Source organism: Cherax quadricarinatus, chromosome 2 (assembly GCF_038502225.1).
Source record: "Cherax quadricarinatus isolate ZL_2023a chromosome 2, ASM3850222v1, whole genome shotgun sequence".
Classification (NCBI taxonomy): Eukaryota; Metazoa; Arthropoda; class Malacostraca; order Decapoda; family Parastacidae; genus Cherax; species Cherax quadricarinatus.
The window spans coordinates 47,819,974-47,845,806 of record NC_091293.1 but is presented as its reverse complement, the minus strand read 5'-3'; the positions used below and the strand labels follow the sequence as shown (position 1 = coordinate 47,845,806).

The following is a 25,833-nucleotide window of genomic DNA, read 5'->3' as shown; positions in this document are numbered from 1 at the left end:
CCTCTATGGACAGATTTGTTGTGCGACAGAGGTCCAGTGACTCTCAAGCTGGTCCTAGTGGCATTAAAAGAAGAAGGGAAGTAACCCCGGAAAAGGACTTGCTACCTTAAGTCCTAATGGAAGGGGATTCCCCTTTTAAACATTAACAACTTCGACACTCTCCCTTCCTCCCATCCCATCAATCATCAACAGATCTTCATTAAAGGTAAGTGTCATGTATTCTACTGTTAGTAGAGTACTACTAACTGTGCATGTCTTCTTCAGTTTGCATGCATTAAACTTAATATTTCATGTGGTAAAACTTTTTTTTATAGTACGTACTTTTGGGTGTCTTGCACCGATTAATTTGATTTCCATTATTTCTCATGGGGAAAATTAATTCGCCTTCCGATAATTTTGGCATATGATGAGCTCTCAGGAACAGATTAATATCGTATACCGGGGGTCCACTGTATATGTAGAGAAAAAGAGAGGTTAAGAGAGTGGTGAAGCAATGTAAAAAGAAAGCAAATGAGAGAGTTGCATAGATGTTATCAACAAATTTTGTTGAAAATAAGAAAAAGTTTTGGAGTGAAATTAATAAGTTGGGAGCCTAGGGAATGAATTGATATGATAGTTAAAAATAGGAGAGGAGTGTTAGTAAATGGAGAGTTAGAGGTATCGAGAAGATGAAGGGACTATTTTGAGGCATTGTTAATTGTTGATGAAGATTGGGAAGCTGTGATTTTGTGTATAGAGCAAGGAGGAATAACATCTTGTAGGAGTGAGGAAGAACCAGTTGTGAGAGGGTAAAGCAGCTGGGATTGAAGGGATAAAAATAGAAGTGTTAAAAGCAAGTGGGGATATAGTTTTGGAGTGGTTAGTGTTTTTATTTAATAAATGTATGGAAGAGGGTAAGGTACCTGGGGATTGGTAGAGAGCATGCGTAGTTCCTTCGTATAAATGCAAAGGGGACAAAAAAAGTGTAAAAATTATAGGGGAATAAGTCTGTTGAGTATACAGGTCCTCCATCACAAATCCGGCATCACTGGGACCTGTAGTGTGCCAGATTAGAGTGGTTAGGTTAAAATACATTTAATAAAAATTAACCAACTTGACTTGCACAAAGTTCATTGAACATCGGCAAAAATCGAACATTTCCGCTACTTTGAGCTCAATTTCAAGGTACTTTTCATCATGAAAGCAATCAAAATTATGTCTATTTCTGTAATATATCTTCCATTCTATCAAATGAGTCCAAAAAAATGAGAATACAACCAAAAAACCATACGAAAATATACTGCAAAGAGGCAGCTAATGGCTGAGAAGTGAACTCCCTTATTTATCATCCGTCTTTTTTATTTTTGTTGTACGTTAAGAAGCATCTTTCCATCATACATTGCCCAAGTTTCAATGAGATAGCCCAACAAACAACCGAGAAAAAAAATATTTACCAAAAATCATATATGGCAAGCCCAAGCCAGGTACTGGAAATAAGTCACTTTGTCTGACTTTTCTGGGTTATCCCAGGTTCTCTATACATACACCGCAATGTATGATAATCTATGTAACTGTATTTGTATATACGTGAATAAACTTATTTACTGCTAGTCTGTCAACTGAGTGCAAGAAACCACCCATTCACTCATTTCAACTACCCAATAAAGTGGTCAGAAATTGGCAATTTGGCCGATTTCACAAAAATTTCAATAAATGCCAATTTCAAAATAGGGTCCAGAATAAACAATACAGACATCCCTGGCACTAAAATAAAATTTTCTCTGTTCATTAGTCATGGCTCCAGGCCCCTCTTATATTACTCTTGCTTACCATTTGGAATTTTTATTCACAAAAAAATAGAAGATTTACTGTTATGCAGACTGCTGCATTATTGTAATAATTGTATAAATAATGTCAACCCATTCTTGACTCCATATTGAAATTTGGACTGGCAGGCGGACAGGTATTGGACGGTGACGTCATTTATTTACTCATGAGCTTCGCTAAAGAATAGAATATTTTTGCTACTGTGAGCGAAAATTCTAGGTACTTTTCATCATGAAAGCAATCAAAATCGTATCTATTTCTGTAATATATCTTTCATTCTATCAAATGAGACCAAAAAAATGAGAATATAACCATAAAACCATACAAAAATATACCACTAAGCGGCCGCTAATGGCTGAGAAGTGAACTCCGCTATTTATGGTCTGATTTCTTTCATTTTTGGTGTACGTTAAGAAGTATCTTTCCATCATACATTGCCCAAGTTTGAATAAGATAACCCAACAAACAACTGAGAAAATAGTAATAATATAATAATAATAATAATAATAATAATAATAATAATAATAATAATAATAATAATAATAATAATAATAATAATATCTTTATTTACTACACGTACAAGTACAAGGTATACAGGCCTAGCTGGCATCAGTGACATACTACTATATAGAAAGCCACTTGTTATGCAGAGTATTTCAAGAAAATTAGGTCAGTGTCCCAGGATAACACCCACACTAGTCGGCTAACACCCAGGTACCCATTTACTGATGGGTAAACATAGACAACAGGTGTAAAGAAACACGCCTCATGTTTCTACCCTGGCTGGGAATCGAATATTTACCAAAAATCATATATGGCTAACCCAAGCCAGGTACTAAAATAAGCCACATTGACTTTTTTGGGTTATCCTAAGTTCTCTACACACATGCTGCTATGTGTGATAATCTATATAGAGAAAGCTTTTTTTGTTTCAGGTTTATGGTGCAGTACGAGTGTATATCACAGTTAGCCCTGTGCTATACTCCGTTTTCTCCAATATAAGCCCCCAAGACAGGGATAGGAGAATGGTATTTGTATACCATATCCTCTTCATACCTCTGTCGAACTGCTCGGTGTTATGTCAATTATTCATTCTGGAGTATTTAACATGTTTTATGTTATTTATATTGTTTATTATGTCATATTAGATCAATTGTGATAGGCAAATAAGCTGTAGTGTTGATATTAGCATAATAATAAAGCATATTCTCCTGCTTCATAAGACTAAGCTCATGGCAACCGACAGTGGCTTCAAAGCCACCTTATCTTTAATGGATAATGTACTGTGTCTGTGCTTTACAGAATGAGAAGCATTTCTTTTATTCATTGGAACCATGGCTAGGGCTAAAAGTAAGCAGGTTAAAACAATAAATGGAGAAAAAGAAATTGGAATGACTTATGCAGCAAGTAGCGCCACCAAACAGTACCAGCAGGTTGGTGTGGCGACCCTGGAAATTTGAAATTATGCTAGCCAAAATTAGTGCCGAATAACTGAAGGAACCGAATAACTGATTGCCGGATTTGTGATGGCGGACCTGTACCTGGTAAAGTGTATGGTAGAGATAATATTGAAATAATTAAGAGTAAGATAGAGAGGAGGGTAGCAGATGAACAAGGAGGCTTTAGGAAGTGTAGGGGGTGTGTAGACCAAGTGCTTACAATGAAACATAGGTGAACAGTAGTATTTAGATAAGGGTAAAGAGGTTTATGTGGCATTTATGGATTTGGTAAAGGTGTATGATAGGGTGGATAGGGGAGAATGTGGCAGATGTTGCAAATGTATGGAATAAAAGGTAAGTTACTGAAAGCATTGAAGAGTTTTTACGAGGATAGTGAGGCTCAGGTTAGGAGACACGGAGATTATTTCCTAGTAAAAGTAGGCCTTAGACAGGGATGTGTGATGTCACCATGGGCGTTCAATATATTTATAGATGGAGTTGTAAGAGAAGTAGATCCTCGGATGTTGGCAAGATGTGTGGGGTTAAAAGATATAGAATCTAACAAGTGGGAGTTGTCACAGATGCTCTTTGCTGATGGCACTGTGCTTTTGGGAGATTCTGAAGAGAAGCTGCAGAGGTTGCTTGATGAGTTTGGTAAGGTATGTAAAAGAAGGAAATTAAAAGTGAATAGAGCCTCTCCTCACTTAATGACAGTTCTGTTCCTAAAACCACGTCGTTAAACGGATTTGTCGCTAAGTGAGGAGCATACTATAATGGTAGTGAGTTTGTGTCAACCATCTTTGTTGTTGTTTTAATGTCACCTTTACACTATTTACAACATTTCTGGTATATTTTTAAATATTTATACAGGAGTGTACTGTATATTGAAATAAACAGAATAGAGGAAATCAGGTCTAATTTACATTATTTAGGTATAAATACTGGTCAGAGAGCCCGTCGTAAGTCCGAGGTGTCGGTAAACAAGTACATCACTAAATGAGGTATAGGAAAAGTTAAGGTGATAAGGATAACAAAAAAAAAATAGGTAATGAAAGATTGGATATCACATTGGAGGGAGAGTGTATGGAAGAGGTGGGTGTCCCATAGCTCGATTGCTAGTGCAGTCGGCTCACACACTGAGGTCCGGGGTTCGAATCTCCTCCTGTACAGCTAGAAAACATTAGGGATGTGTTTCCATAAAGCACCTACTGTCCCTGTCCCTGTTCACCCATCAGTTTAAAATGGGTCCCTGGGTGTTATTCAACTGGTGTGGGTTGCATCCTGGGACAAAACTGACCTAATTTGCTCGAAATGCTCAGCATAGTAAGTGGCTTTCTATATAGCAGTATGTCACTGATGTCAGCTAGGCCTGTATACCATATACATGTACTTGCAGTAAATAAAGATATTATTATTATTATTATTATTATATTATTATTAATATTACTAATGTATTCAGATACAGTGGACCCCCGGATAATGTAATTAATCTGTTCCAGATAGAGTGACTTATCTCGAATCTGACTTACTCCGAATTAATTTTCCCCATAAGAAATAATGGAAATCCAATTAATCCGTTCCAAACACCCAAAAGTATTAAACAAAATATTTTTTACATGAAATATACATTTCCCTACACAGAAAACAATGAGATATGCCGAGTTAAATATTACTAAAATGACACTTACCATTATTGAAGACTTAGTGATGATTGACAAGACGGGAGGAGGGGAAAGGATGGATGTGTACTATTGTTTGGAAGGGGAATCCCCTTCCATAAAGACTTCAGGTAAAAAGTCCTTTTCCAGGGTTACTTCCCTTCTTTGTTTTTTAATGCCACTAGGACCAGCTTGAGAGTCGCTGAACCCCTGTCACACAAAATATCTGTCCAGAGAGCTCTGTTTCTGGCGTGTCCTTAAGATTTCCCTAAAATGGGACACAACATGTCATTGCACATGTTGCCAACACGGCCTGCAACAGCTGTGTCAGGGTCATGCTCATCCATAAATGTCTGCACCTCACTCCGCTTTGAACAAATGTCCTTAATCTTTGAAGAAGGCAACTTCCTCCGTCTCTCTTCCTCCTCCTCTGAAGCAAATTCCTGAGCTGTGGTCTGTTGGTGTTGCACATGAAGGTCTTGCAGCTCTGTAGTGGTTAGCTCTTCATTGTGGTCCTCCACCAACTCTTCCACATCCTCCAAACTCACATGCAACCCCATGGATTTCCCCAATGCCACAATACTTTCCACAACTGGCATAGGCTCCTCAGGGTCAGCCCCAAACCTTTCAAAATCCCTCTCTTGTACACATTCTGGCCACATTTTTCTCCAAGCAGAGCTCCAAGTCCTGCAAGTCACTCCCTCCCAAGCCTTACCTATAAGATTTATGCAACTGAGGATACTGAAGTGAACTTTCCAGAACTCTGATAGGGTCAATTCAGTGTCTGAGGTCACTTCAAAGCACTTTTGAAACACTTGAAATTTGAAATTACCTACTGGTCCATGGGCCGGAAGAGAGGATTGGTATTAGGAGGCAAAAACTTCACTTTGATAAAATGAAACTCCAACACCATTTGCTCTTCCAAATCTGGAGGATGAGCAGAAGCATTGTCCATTACCAGAAGGCACTTGAGTTCCAATTTATTGTCCAGGAGGTATTTTTTCACACTGGGACCAAACACATCAAGGAACCAATCAAGAAATATTTCCCTCATGACTCATGCCTTACTGTTTGCCCTCCACATCACACACAATTTAACCTTGATGACACTTTTTTGTGAACACTCTGGGATTTTCAGAGTGATATACCAGTAAAGGCTTCACTTTCAAATTCCCACTAGCATTGCTACAAAACATGAGAGTTAACCTGTCTTTCATAGGCATGTATCTTGGGAGTGCCTTTTTCCTCCTGAGTAATATAGGTCCTCTTTGGCATTTTCTTCCAAAACAGGCCTGCTTCATCACAACTGAACACTTGTACACCTGTACACTATGTACCCCTTGAAGTCCTGAACATATTTTTCAGCCACTTTTTTGTCAGAACTGGCAGCCTCACCATGCCTTTATCACACTGTGTATGCCAATACGATTCTTAAATCTCTCAAACCAGCCTTTGCTAGCCTTAAATTCACCAATATCAGCACTAGTTCCAGGCATTTTCTTTGAGATCATCATGCAGCTGCCTTGCCTTTTCACATATAATTGACTGCATAACACTATCTCCAGATAATTGTTTCTCGTCGATCCATACAAACAACAAAGTCTCCACATCTTTGAGTATTTGCGATCTCTGTTTTGTAAGCATATTTGCACCTTTTGCAACAACAGCTTCCTTGATTGCCTTTTTCTTGGCCAAGATAGTAGTGATGGTTGTATGGGATTTGTTATACAACCTGGCCAGCTCGGAGACACGCACTCCACTTTCGTACTTTGCGATCATCTCTTTCTTGAATTCTATAGTGTTTCTCACCCTCTTTACCAAAGGGCTGGCACTAGAAGCTTTCTTTGGGCCCATGATGGCTTATTTAGCAGTTACAAGCACTAAAAACAATGGAATAATACAAAATGTATCGCATGAACGCGTGGGATCATCCTCACTGGCTGGTAAACAATGACTGTACTATGGAGTGTCGGGACTGCTCGACTGCTCAGGCTGCGTGGACACATTCAGGACGAATGACTTATACCAAGTTCAGTGTCGTTCACCGAGCCAATATTGTGACGCAAAAACGTTACCTATTCCAAATATTACTTATTCCGATGACGTCTTAATCCGGGGGTCCACTGTATTTGGGAATGGACGTGTTGGCAGAAGGGTCTATGAAACATGAGGTGAATCATAGAATTGATGAGGGGAAAAAGGTAAGTGGTGCACTGAGGAGTTCGTAGAGACAAAGAACTTTGTCCATGGAAGCACAGAGGGAAATGTATGAGAGCATAGTTATACCAATGCTCTTATATGGGTATGAAGCATGGGTAGTGAATGTTGCAACAAGGAGAAGGCTGGAGGCAGTGGAGATGTCATGTCTGAGGGCAATGTGTGGTGTGAATATAATGCAGAGAATCCACAGTTTCGAGATGAGGAGGTGCAGGATTACCAAAACTATTATCTAGAGGGCTGAGAAAGGGTATTGAAGTGGTTCAGATATATAAAGAGGATGAAACAAAACATTATGACTTAGAGAGTATATAAATCTGTAGTGGAGAGAAGGTGGGGTAAGGGTCGGCTTAGGAAAGGTTGGAGGGAGGAGGTAAAGGAGGTCTTGCGTGCGAGGGGCTTGGACTTCCAGCAAGCATGCATGAGCATGTTAGATAGGATCAAATGGAGGTCAATGGCTTTTAGGACATGAGGTGCTGTTGAAGTGTGAGCAAGGTAGCACTTATGAAGGGATTCAGGGAAACCAGCAGGCTGGACTTGAGTCCTGGAGATGGGATGTACAGTGCCTGCACTATGAAGGAGGGGTGTTAATGTTGCAGTTTTATAACTGTAGTGTGAGCATGCCTCTGGCAAGACAGTGATAGAGTAAATGATGATAAAAGTTATTTTTTTGGGGCCACCCTGCCTTGGTGGGAAATTGCCGATGTGTTGCTAAAAAAAAAAAATAAAGATTAAAATTAAGTAAAACTTCTGGTGACCCTTAATGATAATGGATTTTCAAGAATTTATAAGGCATCTCTGATTATGAAAGAATTTACTGTATGTCAAATACTGTTTGGACTGAAAGTGTACCATACTCACTTTCTCTAATTATGACTGGAATTCCCTTTAGTCAAAAGTAAGTAATCTGATTTATATTCCATCACTTAACAGGTACTCAAAGAATTGTGATGACATGTTTCTTAAGATATTTATAAGTTTATTGAATATGAAGAGAACACTACTTTAGTGAATATAATTTAATACATTTTACACATAGGTGTCTATAGATGGGGAATGGAAACACAGGGAGTGTTTACTGTTTGCCTATGGATTTTCTGGTAAAACTTATAAAAGGGGTTATATTTTTTATAATGCTATTTATTTTTTTACATACAGCTCATTAATTCTGGAAATGTTTATTGGAAGTGTAATCCTACATTTCTTCTGTATACTAATAATTGCGAAAAGAAAGATAAGGGAATACCCAGGAATTAAAACATTATTAAGTAGAGACAGTAAAGTGCAGGCAAATCACAGTGGAAAAAATGCTTTACATTCAGCAAAAAAGTTCCATTATTTTAGAAACTTATTGACAGTACCCTAAGTGTTTCTTGTCTCCATATAGAATACGGTACTGGACAATCAAAAACAAGATTACCAGACTTGTGTACCCTAATGACAAAATTTTTGCATGAATGTTTCTGCCATAATCACAGTGAAGGTTTGCCTCTTTTGGGGCAGAACTGAAGTTTAAAACAAAGCGTAACTATTCTCTAGGCTGCTTCACAGGTTTAAAAAAAACATCATGACATCCATCAAGGCATCTAGTAAAAAAACGTTATCTGTGGTTCATGATGCTACTGATAAATATGTGGAGATTTTTATCCATTCAGCTGCATAATATAATTGCTAAACAAATGTAATGTGCTGACAAAGCAGAATTATTCTTGATGTATTTGTCCAGACAGTCTCTTGTCTGTAGCAGTGCACAAGTGAAAACTTCTGCTACATCAAAATATTGCTTATCCCTGCATGTGTAAAGTGTTTCCTATTCTTTACTGATCCAACACACACACATCTAGATTAAGTAGGCACTTACCAGTGACTGGCTTTAAAACCAATTCTGCCATGGCTTATTTGCAGGAGAGTTGAGCACCCTAAAGATTGCAAGACTGAGCTGCTTCTTCACAAGTGTTCTACTTACCTGGTTTCTGAAACAAATTGCATGCAAAGTTATTCCTGCACCTAACAAAATCCCTCCTAATCCAGCACATAAATCAGGGTAACAGAATATGATATTCAAATATTTTACCTCAAAAATTCAAGTATTTGAGGGGTACAGATAAATTACTCAGTTTGCAGAAGTTATGCTTATTGCTATGGTATGGTGTTCTATCACTCTTCAGAGTCTGAGAAATGCATGGCATAAATTATGGCCTGGTAACATTTTTCCTCATGATAATACAGATATTTTACAAATCCTGATTTTTAAGGGTTCTCAATGAAAAATAAAAAGATTTCTTTCAGATTATTAAGCCTCAAAAGTCAAGTAGTGTGGATTATGTACTCTCAAGATCTGACCAACAAGAGCTGACTAACTCCTAGTTATCTATTTACTGCTAGGCAAACAGAGGCAGGTGATGTTAGGAGAGACTCACTCATGTGGGATTAAACCTGGTTCCTTTTAGTTAAAGTGGATATGTAATTGATGGTGCCGAGTATCAGGCACCATCAATTACAGAGTTATTAAGGGTAGTGAGGAGTGCTAAAGAGAAAATATAATCATACACAAGTAATCCGCACATAGAAGAGAGGAGCTTATGACGACGTTTCGGTTCGACTTGGACCATTTACAAAGTCCAAGTCGGACCGAAACGTCGTCATAAGCTCCTCTCTTCTATGTGCGGGTTATTTGTGTATTGTTCCAGTCACGGTATTGTGCCTTTTTTTTGTTATTTAAAATATAATCATAGTTGATGTTATAAAGCAATCGCTGACAAAAAATGAAAGAAGAAATCTACGTCAAAGGTGGGACTGTTGATGAAGTCAGAAAAAGTGCGTTTGTGTGGAGATGACGTTGGAGATAAATTCTGCATGTCTGCTGAAGGATAGGACAGTTTATCAAGAGATTTTTGCTACCTCTTTCTGTAATAATACATAATTAAAATTTACCACCCAATAACCAATGTCTAATCTTAACCCTTTCAGGGTTTCCGATGTACTAGTACGGCTTACGCACCAGGGTTTTTGACGTACAGTGGACCCTCGACATTTGATACTAATCCGTTCCTGAGAGCTATCGAATGTCGAAAATATTGAAAGTTGAATTAATTTTCCCCATAAGAAATAATGGAAATCAAATTAATCCGTGCAAGACACACAAAAGTATGAAAAAAAAATTTTACCACATGAATTATTAAGTTTAATGCAATAGAATAATTACAACAATAACAATAGAATAATAACAATAGAATAATTGGCACTTACCTTTAATGAAGATCTGGTGATGATTGATGGGATGGGAGGAGGGGAGAGTGTCGAAGCTGTTACTGTTTAGAAGGGGAATCCCCTTCCATTAGGACTTGAGGTAGCAAGTCCTTTTCCGGGGTTACTTCCCTTCTTCTTTTAATGCCACTAGGATCAGCTTGAGAGTCACTGGACCTCGGTCGCCGTTCCTTTAAGATTTGTCTAAAATAGGCCATAAAATTGTCATTGTAATAGTCACCAGCACGGCTTGCAGTAGCTGTGTTAGGGTGATTTTCATCCATAAAGGTTTGCAGTTCAACCCATTTTGCACACATTTCCTTAATTTTTGAAGTAGGCACAATGGAGTCCACAACTGGCATAGGCTTCCCAGGGTTAGCCCCAAACCCTTCAAAATCTTTCTTAGTTTCCATACTAATTCTCACCCTTTTTACCACAGGGTTGGCACTAGAAGCTTTCTTGGGGCCCATGGTGACTTATTTTGCAGAAACAAGCACCAAAAACAGTGATAATATGGAATGTACCAAATGTATCCTTAGATGTGCGCACACTGGCTGGCATGTAAACACTGACACACACGAGGCAGTTCAGGCCACACGTGGACACATCTCGTACGAATCGTATCGAATGTCGGGTTTTCCATTGAATGTCGAGGCAAAATTTTTGCGTTAAAATGCATCAAATGTCGGATTTATCGAATGTTAATGCCATCGAATGTCGGGGGTCCACTGTACTAGTACGCCTAAATTCTAGCGCCCTCAAATCTAGTGAGAGAAAGCTGGTAGGCCTACATATGAAAGAATGGGTCTATGTGGTCAGTGTGCGCAGTATAAAAAAAATCCTGCAGCACACTGTGTAATGAGAAAAAAAAAAAAAACTTGGACAGTGTTTTTGGTATAAAACAGCGACTTTGCACTGTATTTTTGTATGGTATTTATTATGGTATTCTAGTTTTCCTGGTCTCATTTTGTAGAATGGAAGACATATTACAGAAATTGAGACGATTTTGATTGGTTTTACGATGAAAAGTACCTTGAAATTGAGCTCAAAGTAGCAGAAAGCTTCAATTTTTGCCAAATTTCAAAAGCAAACAAATCATGCTACGCATCCAATACACGTCAACTGGCGAGTCTAATATTCTTTCACAAGTGCGCTGATATTATTTATACCATTTCTACATTAATGCAATAGTCTGCATAACAGTTTTAAATCTTCTATTTTTTGTGAGAATAAAAATTCAAAGTGGAAAGCAAAAGAATGTAAGAGGGGCGTGGGGACGTGACTAATGAACAGGAAATGTTATTTTAGTGCCAAGAATGTCTTTCTTGTTTATTCTGGAACCTATTTGGAAATTGGCATCTTTTGAAATTTGTGTGAAATTGACAAAATTGCTAAATTCTGACCACTTTATTGGATAGTTGAAATCGGTAAATGGGTGGTTTCTTGCACTCATTCGATAGAAAACTGGAGTTCTAGCAAAATAGTTATGATTTTTGTCGACTAGTACACTGGAATTGGCCGAAAATAGGGCACAAAGTGGGCAAAATCGCCGATGCGTAAACATCGTTGAGACCACTAACTTCGCAAGAGCATAATTCCGTAAGGTTTCCATCAAATGTCATACTTTTGGTGTCATTATGATCGGGAAAAGATTCTCTATCTTTTTATAAGAAAAAAAAAATTTTTTTCTTTTGAAAATTTGTCGACCCTGAGAACAAGTCTGGGAGAGGGCCTGTCGACTCTGAAAGGTTTAAGTAATCTGTAACCATTAGCATTAGTCGGCCTGAAATGCACATGCATGCTAGTGGCTTTCTTTGTGCTTAACAATATTTTAATACATGTAAGCTATACACTGTATACTAGACAAAGAAATAAACCTGTCTGTTTTGTTTGTCTGTATGGTGAACTGACAATGGAATTTCACAATTCTCACAAAGCATTACTGAGCACTTCTCCATGAGATACCCGTGGATGTGTGTCCAACATGTATGCGGAAAGTGTAGTCTCCCAAACCCAACTGCAATGATAAGAAGACTAGAAACCCAAACAAGCCCACTGTTGTCAATGGTTGCAAAGTTGTCTAAAGAGTACTGCAAAATACTCTGAAAATGGGATACCCCTAAATGAAATGAGGTCATGAACAGCTGACTGTGCAGCAGGGTCTGCCTGCTTGTTGCTCCAAATATTCACACGGCCAAGGACCAGGCAGAAAATGATGTCTTTGTTTTACTAGAAATGTGGCACAACCAAAATTGTACACAAAGAATGAGGGGATAAGCAGAATCAAATTTCTGGATAGACTGTAAAGCACTAAAGGAGTTTGAAACTTCTTTGAATACTGAGGTAGGCAGAGATGCAATACATATAACAGCCAAGAGAACTGCATACAACTCAGCTGTGAAAATACTAGCTGAGTCTAATAAATGACCTCATATAACTCTGTCCAGTGTTAATATGGCTATACCTCATACTATATGGCAATGACAAATTCAATCATATTTTTGAAGAATTTTCAGAGTTAATCACTAATAGTTTGCATCCATCATAACCTTACCTAACACATGATTAGCATGGTGTATATATGTAAGTTACATTAAGATAAGGACAACAGGCATTTGGGAATATCATTTTTTATTAATTTCTGCTTGATTTTGCTGGGAGGATTCACACTTGCAAGAGCTCTAAATTTAAGAAAACACGTATTCTAACACTTAAAATATAGGGTACACGAAACATAGTACATAACATGGTGCTACAGTCTTCAAAATTCTATTTTATATGAAATCCATGCCATGTGAACTAAAGAACATAAAAGAAAAACAGGGTAACATTTCTAGGACAATAAAAAAAAAGTTGGTTTTGGTTTGCATCAAGAGGGTTGGTGTGGCCCTACTGGGACAAGATGGGTAACTATTGCTGTTAGGCTGAGGTGGATGGCTGTGACTATTGGGCTAGGGCAGATGGTTGTGGCTCTTGGACCAAGGTGAATGGCTGTGGCTGCAGTGTTGACGTTGACACAGTTTTCAGTAATGATGTTTGCATACTGGCATTCTCGAGTATTCTGTAATGCATATCTGCTCTGTTTTACCCTTCAGTTCTTTATGCAGCTCATAATAAGGTAGAAGCACCTGCTCAAGAGTGCTCTTCACAGTAATACTTCTAGGTATGTCAGGGTACTTTTCACTGCAAGAATACGCAGTTTTACCAACAGTATGCAGTATGTCACATGTATCTTGGAGTATCATCTGTGAAGGTTTTGCCCAATCTCTGTCTTGCACTAGAGCTCCTTTAATGTTTCTTCTGCGGTTTTTTTAATCATCTTCAATGATTCATTTATGTCTTCGGCATATCGTCAAAGCACTTACCTTTATTGCTCTTGCCAGATTTGTAATTTCCTGGACCTGACTTTCTAATGAAGGCACAACCTGTGAAATTATTTACCACACTTGGCCATACTTTTCTCCCGCTTACATTCATTGTTAATTGGGGAACTTCATCCTTTTTACATGCATTAGTGCACCGACAACTTTTAAGGGACATACTCAACATTACCCAAATTTTACATTATAGTGAATGATGCCCAAAATTAACAAATTATTCATAAATAAATTAACATATAAAAATTCCGGTTTATGTATTTCACAAATACATACAAAAATGAACACTGAATTAACACACAAATCAAATAATAAGTAAGGAAAATTAAATAAAAAAAAAAAGCAGCATCAACACACTACCTCTCCTCTGAGAAAACTTCTAGCTCAGTCTACCTGTTGCTGTTCTTGCAACATTGCATAGCTCATGTTGATGCACATAGATGTGTGAAAGAACTTGAATGAAAGATTTCTGCTTTCATTACCCTTTACAACAATTTGGAGAGTGAAGTAACAGAGGTGGGATCCATACACAGCTTTAAGAAGTAGTACGATAAGGCTCTTGGAGCTCGAAGAGAGTGGACCTAGTAGCGACCAGCAAAAAGGCAGACCCAGGAGCTGTGACTTAACAACTGCAATCACATATAGGCGAGTACATATAGGTAAGCACACACAGTTACAAGCATGCATGTGAATAACGTTGTTGCTTAATAAAACTGATGAGTAATAAAATGAATACAAATTATTGCAAAATATAAATTCATAAAGTATATGATAATCACACAAATGCACAACAATAAATAATGCAATACAAAAGTGCTCAGCGAGCCCTCCACATTTGTTGTTTGTTTTTGAACTGCCTGGTAGTAGGTGGTGCTCCTTTCAACTTTTGCTTTGCAAACATTAATTCCTTGATTTAACCTTGTTGCAATGCGTGCTAAAGGTGCACTGTGCACCCCTGATGTTTGTGGCCACAAAAAACAGAGAAAAAGTGTGACATTAGAAACAAAACTAAAAGTTTTAAAGAGGACTGACAATGGACAGCGAGGTGCGGTTTCATTTTACGTCATTTCCCTTAAAGTCGCAGTTTACAAGAACCTATCACCAACGTTAAGTTAGGACTCACTGTATATATGTATACTATACAGGTACAACTTCGATTTTCCGGACCTTTGCCTTTCCGGATTGCTGATGTTTCCGCCTTTAGAGAGCGCAGCATTACTTGGTCTTTGGGTTGGATAAGTGGTAAATACACTGCTGCAGTTATTTCAAGTTCCTGCTCATACATTTGTATGTGTATATATACAGATGAGCCCCACTTTACAGCACTTTGTTTTATGATGTTTCACTAATGCTGTGGTGCTCAACTATACCCATTCTTCATTTATTCAGACTTTCTACAATAAATATATTCACCACTCACTATAAGCTAAGGACAAAAATATTTTAAGATAAGTAATATGTTTACTGGATATGCATTTTTTTATGCATAATATATGATAGTATAAACATGTTACCAGGCTTACATGAATTTAAAGTGGAAAATAGCAATGTTTCACTTTATAGAGATTTTAACTTTACAGCAGTACATACATTAATCACTATTTTATGATTAAAGTATTCTTGACTGGTATTAAACAGGTTATATGTAGTTATAATGATAGTCATATAGTGGATAGGCTTTAATCCACATTAACAAATCAATAAATAAGATTTAATCAACAGTGCACTAGCATGGCTTTTGTACAGTGCAACTGAGAAAGTAAACTCAGTGCATTCAAAAGAAATAATAACACGTTTAACCCAGGAATTTGCTTTATTCCCAAACATAGTGTTTGAGAATAAAGCCAAAAATATTCAGTTAAACATAAAGGTAGACAACACACACTGAAAGGCAACATGAATGAAAATTCTTAGGTATACATCTTGAGAGTAAGCTAAAACTGAACACTTGTATTCAGCATGGCAGCGCTGTATAGTCCTTGTGGCTTAGCGCTTCTTTTTGATTATAATAATAATAATGTATTCAGCATACATTCAAGAAAATTTCTAAAATGTTGGGCATTTTCAAACATATATTACTGTGTACTTTGACCAACATTAATTGCTCTGATGATACGACATGTACAACACTTAGGCATCTTATTACACAGAACTTTTTATCAATAAAGGTACTGTGTTTGTATTATCATTTTAATGTGATATTGGTTGTTCTGTTCTACTCTCAAATCTATTGGTTATGTCAGTTTACATGCAGCCAGCAGTAAGAGCCTGGTTGATCAGACCCTGGTCCACCACAAAGCCTGGTCTCATACTGGGCTGCAGGGGCATTGACCCCCTGAAACCCTCTCCAGTTATACTCCAGGTATCCTCACCTTACTTATGGTATGTGTGTAAGGATCAATAACAGCAAATAATCTCACACCTAATGTAACTTAACAAATGTCTGCTATTAGAATATTCACTAAATCAAGTTTCAAACAATACACAACCCCTCCCCACTATTCAAAAGACTACATGTACTCTGCTTAAAAAAATCTCCAGATACTATATGTACAGAATTGTAATTGAATCCATAGACACTTTACCAGAAACAAATATTTTTTTGATATCTCAGGTACTCGACTCACACTGAACAGAAACTTCATGAAAATAAAAGGCCCAAGAGACTGGAACTCCCTATCTGAAGATTCTATAAGTTCCTTAAGTAAGTTTATTCAGGTACAGGTACACATAAATGCAGTTACATAAATTGTCATACAAAGCAGCATATGTGTAGGTCACCTAGAATAATGCAAAAAGTCAAAGTGACTTATTTCCTTAGCTTTTAAATAACCAAAACGTCGTCATAAGCTTCTCTCTTTTATGTGCGGGTTATTTGTGTTAACTGCTTTGAAAATAGTTAAAAAAAAGCCTGAACTTGATGTAGATTTATATAGAACAAATATAAATATTAAACAATAAATTTAATGCAATCTGCTGATCCAGATTCCAATCATCATTCACATTCGTAACACTTAACATCACAACTAAATTTCTACCACATCTTCCGATTAATACTACAACCAAAACTGGCAATGGTGTTTTGTCCTGTCTCTTGATATTAACATATGTTCTGTTTTGTTACTTAAGAAAATCAGTGCAATTATTCTTACCTTCAGACATCTTAGCTACATTAAACCTAAGTCAAATAATCTATTTTCATATACAGTAGAGCTCCACTTGTATGGCAGGTTAGGTTGCAGGCTATCGCCGGAAAGCAGAACACCATTTTTTCTACAACAATTTTACCCTAACTTATACTAAGTTAGTAATAGAACCAGGCATTAAAAAACACAATAAAAAGTAATATACATATACAGTACATTCATTACTTACCTTAAAATATTTGTAGAGTTATTAATGTAGGACAAGAGGTGAGTAGTAGTACTTATTTGTAGGAAGTCAGGTGTAGGTAGCCCTGGCTCCCCATCCCAAACTTAATAGTATATGATATTTAAAGCAGCCCAGAGATAAAATACACATATAGTACACTCATTATTTACCTTAAAATATGTGTAGTCTTAATGTTGGACGAGAGGTGAGTAGTACAGTGGAACCTTACGAACACCCCACCATGCAAACTTTTCAGGATACGAACCATCGTTCGGTCGATTTTTTGCATTTGGTACGAACGAAATTTCAGGATGCGTACTTCCCCTTCAAGAGAGATTCATTAAAAGGTTACAATGTGTGTTTACATATCCTAACATGATTAAAGCAAAGAATGCCAACATCATGCCGAGGCACTTCGGACAGGTGAAAAGTAATGGTAACCAATGTTTTGCTGATGGTGGTGCCAACTACTGGCAGCCTTTTAAAGTTTCTCCTTACTGTTATTATTATTATTACTATTATAGTGCATTATTATTATGACAGTAGACCCTTGAGTTTCGAACTTAATCCGTTCCAGGAGCTAGTTCTAAAGTCGAAATGTTTGAAAGTTGAGCCAATATTTCCCATGAGAAATAATGGAAATACAATTAATCCGTTCTAGAAACTCAAAAATATTCACAAAAAAATACATTTTATAGAGATTACACTACAGTTTTACATGCACACAACAAACATACATAGTACAATTAGTAATAAATTTAAATAAACATATAAAATAACATTTTTACTTACCTTTATTGAAGATTGGTGATGGCATCTGGAAGATAGGGAGGAGAGAGGAAGCTGGGGTTGGTGTTTGGAAGGGGAATCCTCCTCCATAAGGACTTCAGGTATCAAAGCCCTCTCTGGGGTTACCTCCCTTCTCTGTCTTTTAATGACCAACACCATATCCCCTTTAAAATCAGGCATAATTACAGATAATACCACAGACCACTACCCTACTTTCCTCATAACTCTTGGTAAATTACCCCAAGACACTACTAAAGTCACCTTCAGACTTCACAATGAGGCAGCCATTAATAACTTCACAACAGGAGTAACAAACATTGACTGGCACACTGAGCTAGAAATCTATACAGATATTGATGAATGTATTAATAATTTTCTAAAAAAGACCCAATACCTCTATAACAAGCACTGCCCTAAAAAAACTAAACAGATGACAGCTAAGAGACTGAACAGTCCCTGGCTAACACCCAGCATTCTCAAATCCATAAATACAAAACACCGATATGAAAAACAGTACAGAATGGGTCACATAACCAGAGACCAAACAAAACGTTACTCGTCAATCCTAACCAGCCTGATAAGAAGGGCAAAAAAATTGTATTATGAGAACAGATTATCCAACTTACGAGGTGATATAAAAAAGACCTGGAAAACCCTATCAGAAATTCTAGGAACAAAAAAGATATCACGAAATAGCGAAATAAAATTAGCAAAATCAGATGAACCCCAACTACCACCAACAGAAACAGCAAACAGACTCAATGATTTCTTCTCCACTATAGGACAAAACCTTGCCAATAAAATCCCAAGCTCAGATACCCCACCAAATGACTACCTCACTGGCAACTACCCAAACACACTGTTCCTAGCTCCGACTAACCCATACGAAGTCTCCCTTATTATCAACGCACTAAAAAAACAAGGCAGGAGATTTAAATACCTTACCACCCTTTATATACAAAATAGTGTCACAAGTGCTATCACCAATCATTGCAACACTCTTTAACAAATCCATCGAATCCTCCACCTTCCCTACAGTTCTCAAAATAGCAAGGGTCACCCCGATCCATAAAGGAGGAGATCAAACAGAGTTGAATAACTATAGGCCAATATCCAACTTACACCCTCTCTCAAAAATCTTCGAAAAATTAATTCATAAACGAATCTACTCCTACCTCATCTCCCAAAACATACTCAACCCCTGCCAATATGGATTCAGGCCTAATAAAAATATTAATGATGCTATTATACACATGCTAGAACATATATACACTGCAATAGAGAAAAAAGAAGTCCCACTGGGGATCTTCATTGACTTACAGTTGACCATGACTTGCTCCACATAAAATTATCACACTATGGTATAAGAGGTCACTCCCTCAATTACCTCAAGTCATACCTCAGCAACAGAAGCCAATATGTGTACACAAATGGGGCAATCTCTTCCGCACAACCAATTACAATTGGTGTCCCACAGGGAAGTGTCCTTGGCTGTCTTCTCTTTCTCCTATACATAAATGACCTACCAAATGCTTCGCAATTACTCAAACCCACACTATTTGCAGATGACACTACATATGTCTTCTCTCACGCGAGCCCAGTCACGCTAGCCAATACTGTAAATACCGAATTACAGAAAATATCTACCTGGATGAGGACTAACAAACTTACACTAAACATTGACAAAACCTACTTCATTCAGTTTAATAACAGAGCTACAGATCCCCCTCTTAACATAATGATAAACGGATCACCTATCACAAAGCTAACAGAGGGAAAATTCTTAGGAATCCACCTTGATAATAGACTCAAATTTCATACACGTATACAACAAATTTCTAAGAAAATTTCCAAGACCGTAGGCATACTATCGAAGATAAGGTACTATGTTCCACAGTCAGCCCTCCTGGCCCTATATCACTCTCTTATTTACCCCTATCTCACCTATGGAATTTGTGCATGGGGCTCAACAACAATTAACCATCTCAGACCACTAATTACCCAACAAAAGGCTGCAGTCAGAATGATAAATTCCCACTACAGACAGCACACTCCACCAATATTCAAAACACTAAACCTACTCACCATATAAAACATCCATACTTATTACTGCACCTATTACATATATAGAACACTTAACTCCGATATTAACCCTCCCCTCAAACATCTCCTTGCCAACCTCAACAGAGCACATGACCATAACACTAGGCACAGATCACTCTTTGATGTTCCTCGTGTCCATCTCACGCTATGCAAAAACTCAATGCACATAAAAGGCCCTAAAATCTGGAATTCATTACCTGTAAATATAAAAGAAACACTACCTGTTTATAAATTCAAGTCTCTTCTTAAAGATCACTTACTCACCCAAAACCAAATAAATACTGAATAACTGAACCTTATAAATTGTATATCTTAAATGTTTCTCACAATTATATCACATAAATGTTAAACCTAAGACCCAATCTAACTTTGTTATTTTTTAAATACACTACCTAACAGAATACTCCATTCAACTGAATGTACAGCAATGCATGCAACCATATGACCTGTCTTTGTAATACTCATTTGTGCTTTATTGTTATCTGTTTACAATAATGTTTTATCACCGATTACATCATTGCTTAGTTAATCTTAAGCTAATTTTAAGCCAGCCTGTAATGCTATGCATACAAGTGGCTTTGGCATGCTGCTCTTACCTGTATTTTTTTGTACCTCTGTATGTATGCTCAAATTACTAAAAAATAAATAAATAAATAAATAAATAAAATAAATAAATGCCACTAGGACCAGCTTGAGAGTCACTGGACCCCTGTCTCACAAAATAACTGTCCACAGTCCTCTGTATCTGGCAGCTCTTTAACATTTCCTTGAAGTGGGACATGGTTCTGTCGCTGAACTTGTTGCAGAGATGGCTTGTTTCAGCTTGGTCAGGGTGATACTTTTCAACAAAAGTTTGCAACTCATTCCATTTTGCGCACGTCCTTAATCCTTGCCTTTTCACAAATAATCATCTCCGAACACTATCACCTGTCATCTCTCTATCTTTGATCCACACCAGCAACAACTTCTCAACCTGATCGACTGTCTGTGGTCTATTTTTGGATAGCATATCAGCACCTTTCGCAACATCAGCTTCCTTGATCTGTTCTTTCTTTGCCAGGATAGATGTGACGGTTGACTTGTTTTTGCCGTACATCCTGGCAAGCTCAAGTCTCACACCACTCTCACATTTTTGTATTATTTCCTTCTTACGTCTATGGTGTTTCTCACTTTCTTTACCACAGGAGTACCACAAGCAAGTTCCTTTGGGCCCATGGTAGCTTATTTCACAGTTGCACAAGCACTAAACACAATGAATTAATAGTGAAATGTTTGAATGAGTGCACAGGTTAGTGTTCACTCAAACATCATTAAAGTCAGGCTGCTCACGATGCCTGCGCGGGGACGTGGACAGTGCAGGCTGGCGGACAGGTCTGGTACCCGGCGGTTCGAAAGACAAGTAGAGTTCAATACTCGGAACAAAACTGGTTCGAAAAAAGCTGTCAGAACTCAAAAAGTTTGATAAACGGTACATTCAGAACTCGAGGGTCCACTGTATTATTATTATTAGTAGTAGTAGTAGTACATAAGTGGTGAGGGGCTCTTGATCTAGGGAATTGGATCGGTGTTCCAATTCCCTAAATTAAGCCTGAATACCTTGCATCCCCTCCCCCCCACAAGTGTTTTCCCATTATAATAATAAGAATAAATATATATAATAATAATATGTATAATAATAATATAATAATGCACTATAATAATAATTATAATAGACAGCTTCAAAAGGCCATCACTAGATGGCAGTGAATACCACAACAATGTAGGAGTGGTTATGGCCGCCTCCACTTGTCACATAATGACAGAGTGGATCCTTGGCCAATGATATTAATCCGTTCCAGAGAGCTTATCGTTAGACGAATTTATCATCAGTCGAATTAATTTTCCCCCTAAGAAATAATGGAAATCCAATTAATCCATTCCAGACACCCAGAAGTACGAACAAAAAACAAATTTCACATGAAATGTACATTTTCCTACACAGAAAAAGAAGAATACATGCACAATAAATAATGTACTGTACTAAATTAAGAATAAATGACACTTACCTTTATTGAAGATGTAGTGATGAGTCCTTATGGAAGGGGATTCCCCTTCCATAAGGACTTTAGGTAGCAAGTCCTTTTCTGGAGTTACTTTCCTTCTTTGTTTTCCAATGCCACTTGGAACAACTTGAGAGTCACTGGACCTCTGCCGCACCAAAAATCTGTCCATAGAGCTCTGTACCTTGCGGTCCTTTAAGATTTTCCTAAAGTGTGCTCAACATTGTCATTGTAAAAGTCGCCAGCACAGCTTGCAATAGCTGTATCAGGGTGATTTTCCTCCATAAAAGTTTGCACCTTTGTCCACACTGTACACATTTCCTTAATTGTTGAAGAAGGCAACTTCCTCAATTTCTCTCCCCTCTTCTGAAGCAATTTCCTCAGTTGTGGCCTCTTGCTGTTGCAGATAACTCTTGCAGCTCATCAGTGGTTAGTTCTTAGTCATTGTCCTCCACAAACTCTTCTACATTCTCCCCACTAACCTCCAACCCCATGGACTTGACCAATGCCACAATAGATTCCACAACTGGCATATGCTCCTCAGGGTTAGCCCCAAACTCTTCAAAATCCCTTTCTTGTACACATTCTGGCCACAATTTCCTCCAAGCAGAGTTCAAGGTCCTGTTAATAACTCCCTTCCATGCCTTACCTATAAGGTTTATGCAATTGAGGATACTAAAGTGATCTTTCCAAAACTCTCTTAGGGTCAACTGAGTGTCTGAGGTCACTTCAAAGCACTTTTGAAACATTGCTTTGGTGTACAGTTTTTTGAAATTTCAAATCACCTACTGGTCCATGGGCTGGAGGAGAGGAGTGGTATTAGTAGGCAAAAACTTCACTTTTATGAAGCTCAACTCCCCCGAAATTCGCTCTGGCAAGTCTGAAGGATGAGCAGGAACACTGTCTAATACCAGGAAGCACTTAAGGTCCAATTTATTTTCCAGGAGGTAATTTTTCACAGTGGGGCCAAACACATGATAAGACCAGTCATAGAAAATGTCCCTAGTGACCCATGCCTTACTGTTTGCCCTCCACATCACACACAAATTAGCCTTGATGACATTGTTTTTCCTGAACACTCTAGGTGCTTCAGAATGATACACGAGTAGAGGCTTCACTGTGCAATCCCCACTAGCATTACTACACAACATTAAGGTTAGCCTGTCTTTCATAGGCTTGTGTCCTGGGAGTGCTTTTTCCTCCTGTGTAATGTAGGTCCTGTTTGGCATTTTCTTGGGGTTTTAATTTTTCAGCCTCTATGTACCCTTCAAAGTCCTGCACATATTTTTCAGCCGCTTTTTTGTTAGAACTGGCAGCCTCACCATGCCTTATCACACTATGTATGCCACTACAATTCTTAAATCTCTCAAACCAACCTTTGCTGGCCTTAAATTCACTCACATCACCTCTAGTTGCAGGCATTTTTTTAATTAAATCGTCATGCAACTGCCTTGGCTTTTCACATATTATTCATTGAGAGATACTATCTCCTGATATCTGTTTTTCGTTTATACACAACAACACTCTCTCAACATCTTCGAGTACTTGCGATCTCTGTTTCGAAAACATACTTGCACCTTTTGCAAAAACAGCTTCCTTGATTGCCTTTCTGTTGGCCAAGATAGTAGCGATGGTTGATTGGGGTTTGTTATACAACCTGGCCAGCTCGGAGACATGCACTCCACTTTCATACTTATTATCTCCTTCATTTCAACTGTAATTCTCACCCTTTTTACCACAGGGTTGGGACTAGAAGCTTTCTTGGGGCCCATGGTGGCTTATTTAGCAGTTACAAGCACTAAAAACACTGGACTAATACAAAATGTACCAAATGTATGTGTGGAAGCGACCGCACTGGCTTGTAAACACTGGCACACTAACTGAAGGCAGGGCAGCTAAGGCGCGCTCAGGCCAGACGGGACACGTGGACAAGTTTGGGACAAATCATGTTGGCCAAGTTTTTCAACGTTGGTCGGGCCAAAATTTTTACGCTCAAACGCTTCAGTAGTCGAATTTATCGTTAGACGTTGCCATCGTCGGTCGGGGGTCCACTACTTTATTCACTTTAGAGTATATATCAGGTTTCTATGTTATTTATATTGTTTATGATGTCATATTAGATCAATTGTGATAGATAAATAAGCAGTGAAGTTGATATTAGCATTATATTGAAGTGTATTTTTCCTGTCTCTGAGAGCAGGAATTCCGCCAGAACAGATTTATGGCTTTTCAATTAATTTAAATGAGGAAAACTGACTCTGCATACAAACAAAGCAGGATACGAACAAGGTCATGGAACGGATTAAGTTTGTAAGCAAAGGTTCCACTGTATTTATTTGTAGGAAGTCAGGTGTAGGTAGCCGGAAGGTGTAGCCAGCCTGGGCTACACCTACCGGCTACCTACACTGTGGCCCAAAGCCATATTACCATTGACATACCTTGTTCATTGAATTTAATAATTTCTAACAACTAAAATTAAAAAAAAAAATTAAATTATTTCTCTATTGATATTACAATGTGGGGTTTACATATTATAAAATATTATTGCATATTATAAATTATTTATTACAAAGAAGGTCACTAGTATGCCTAGGCATTTCAGGCAGACTAATACTATTTCTTACTCTCTATTGACACAGGTTATGGATCATACTGGTATTAAAGTGAGGTAGCTGTGGTGATTAACTAGATTTACAAAAGTGAGGTACTTCAAAACATTTAAAAAATTAACAATTAGTTTATCAATTAATGGGAATGGTCTCATCTTGGGATGATACAGTTTTTGTAATGGAGTGTCCTAGACCAACTTATGACTAGCTTAAGAATTATGTAGCAAAAGCTATATTCAGAATTTTATGTTGACAGTCATTAGTGTAAATTAGCATAAATTAAAGGGAGTCACAGATATCAAATAAGTGTATTTTGTTTGGGATATGTACAAGCTAAGGTAGTTTTCATGTGGTTAGCTACTGGTGGGATGTGTTAGGGAGATAAGGTGCTTTTTAATGGTGCTTTTGAAAATGGTGGTCGAGTCGGCAGTTCTAGAGTTTTCAGGCAGGGAGTTCTAGATTCATGCCGAGAATTGTAAACATAAGCAGTGTTAAGCAGAGTGACTAGGCCAAACATAGATTCATACACGTTTCCTCTGGTGCTGGACCAGAGAAAACAATGTTTTCCCTCTGCCTGGCTATCACACCTCCATAGCATATAAACATAGCATGTTTAAATGCTATGTAACATGTTTCTTACATAATTTTGAAGAAAATATCATAGATGGATTAATGAAAATGTTTATATTAACGTAAAATAAGTCATTTAGTGTGCCCAAGAGTGATTATTATTATGTACTATGTATTAGTATTACATAATGTTTTCCCTCCAACCGGCTATCACACCTTCATAGCATATAAACATAGCATGTTTAAATGCTATGTAATGTGTTTCTTATATAACTTTGAAGAAAATATCATAGATGAATTAATGACAATGTTTATATTAATGTAAAGTAAGTCATTTAGTATGGCCAAGAGTGGTTATTACATACTATTAGTATTACTATGGCGTTACGACTAGAGGGACACTCTTAGTGATTTTAATGTGTACCTGCACGCCATCACAGCGGGTAAATATATTTAGGTATTGGTATACAAGTATTATTATCAGAGCACATATAAAATACAGTGGACCCTCGAATTTCGTAATTAATCCGTTCTAGAGTCTGATGAAGGGCAAAATTTACGAATGGCGAAACCATTTTCCCCATAAGAAATAATGTAAATCCAATTAA

General features: G+C 37.6%; 1 protein-coding gene across 4 annotated transcripts in view; it reads left to right on the top strand.

Moving 5' to 3' along the window:
* Nucleotides 1-25,833, top strand: part of LOC128696717 (hematopoietic prostaglandin D synthase-like) — a 264,923-nt gene that overhangs the window by 214,479 nt on the left and 24,611 nt on the right. Inside the window, exon 6 of one of the 4 annotated variants that reach the window (XR_011392372.1) lies at nucleotides 16,358-16,447. The exons of 2 other annotated variants lie outside the window; for them this stretch is intronic. The gene's annotated coding sequence lies outside the window, so the exon portion shown is untranslated. Of the gene's footprint in view, nucleotides 1-16,357; nucleotides 24,359-25,833 lie in introns of those variants that run through there. One more of the 4 variants, XM_070088197.1, reaches the window with a different exon arrangement.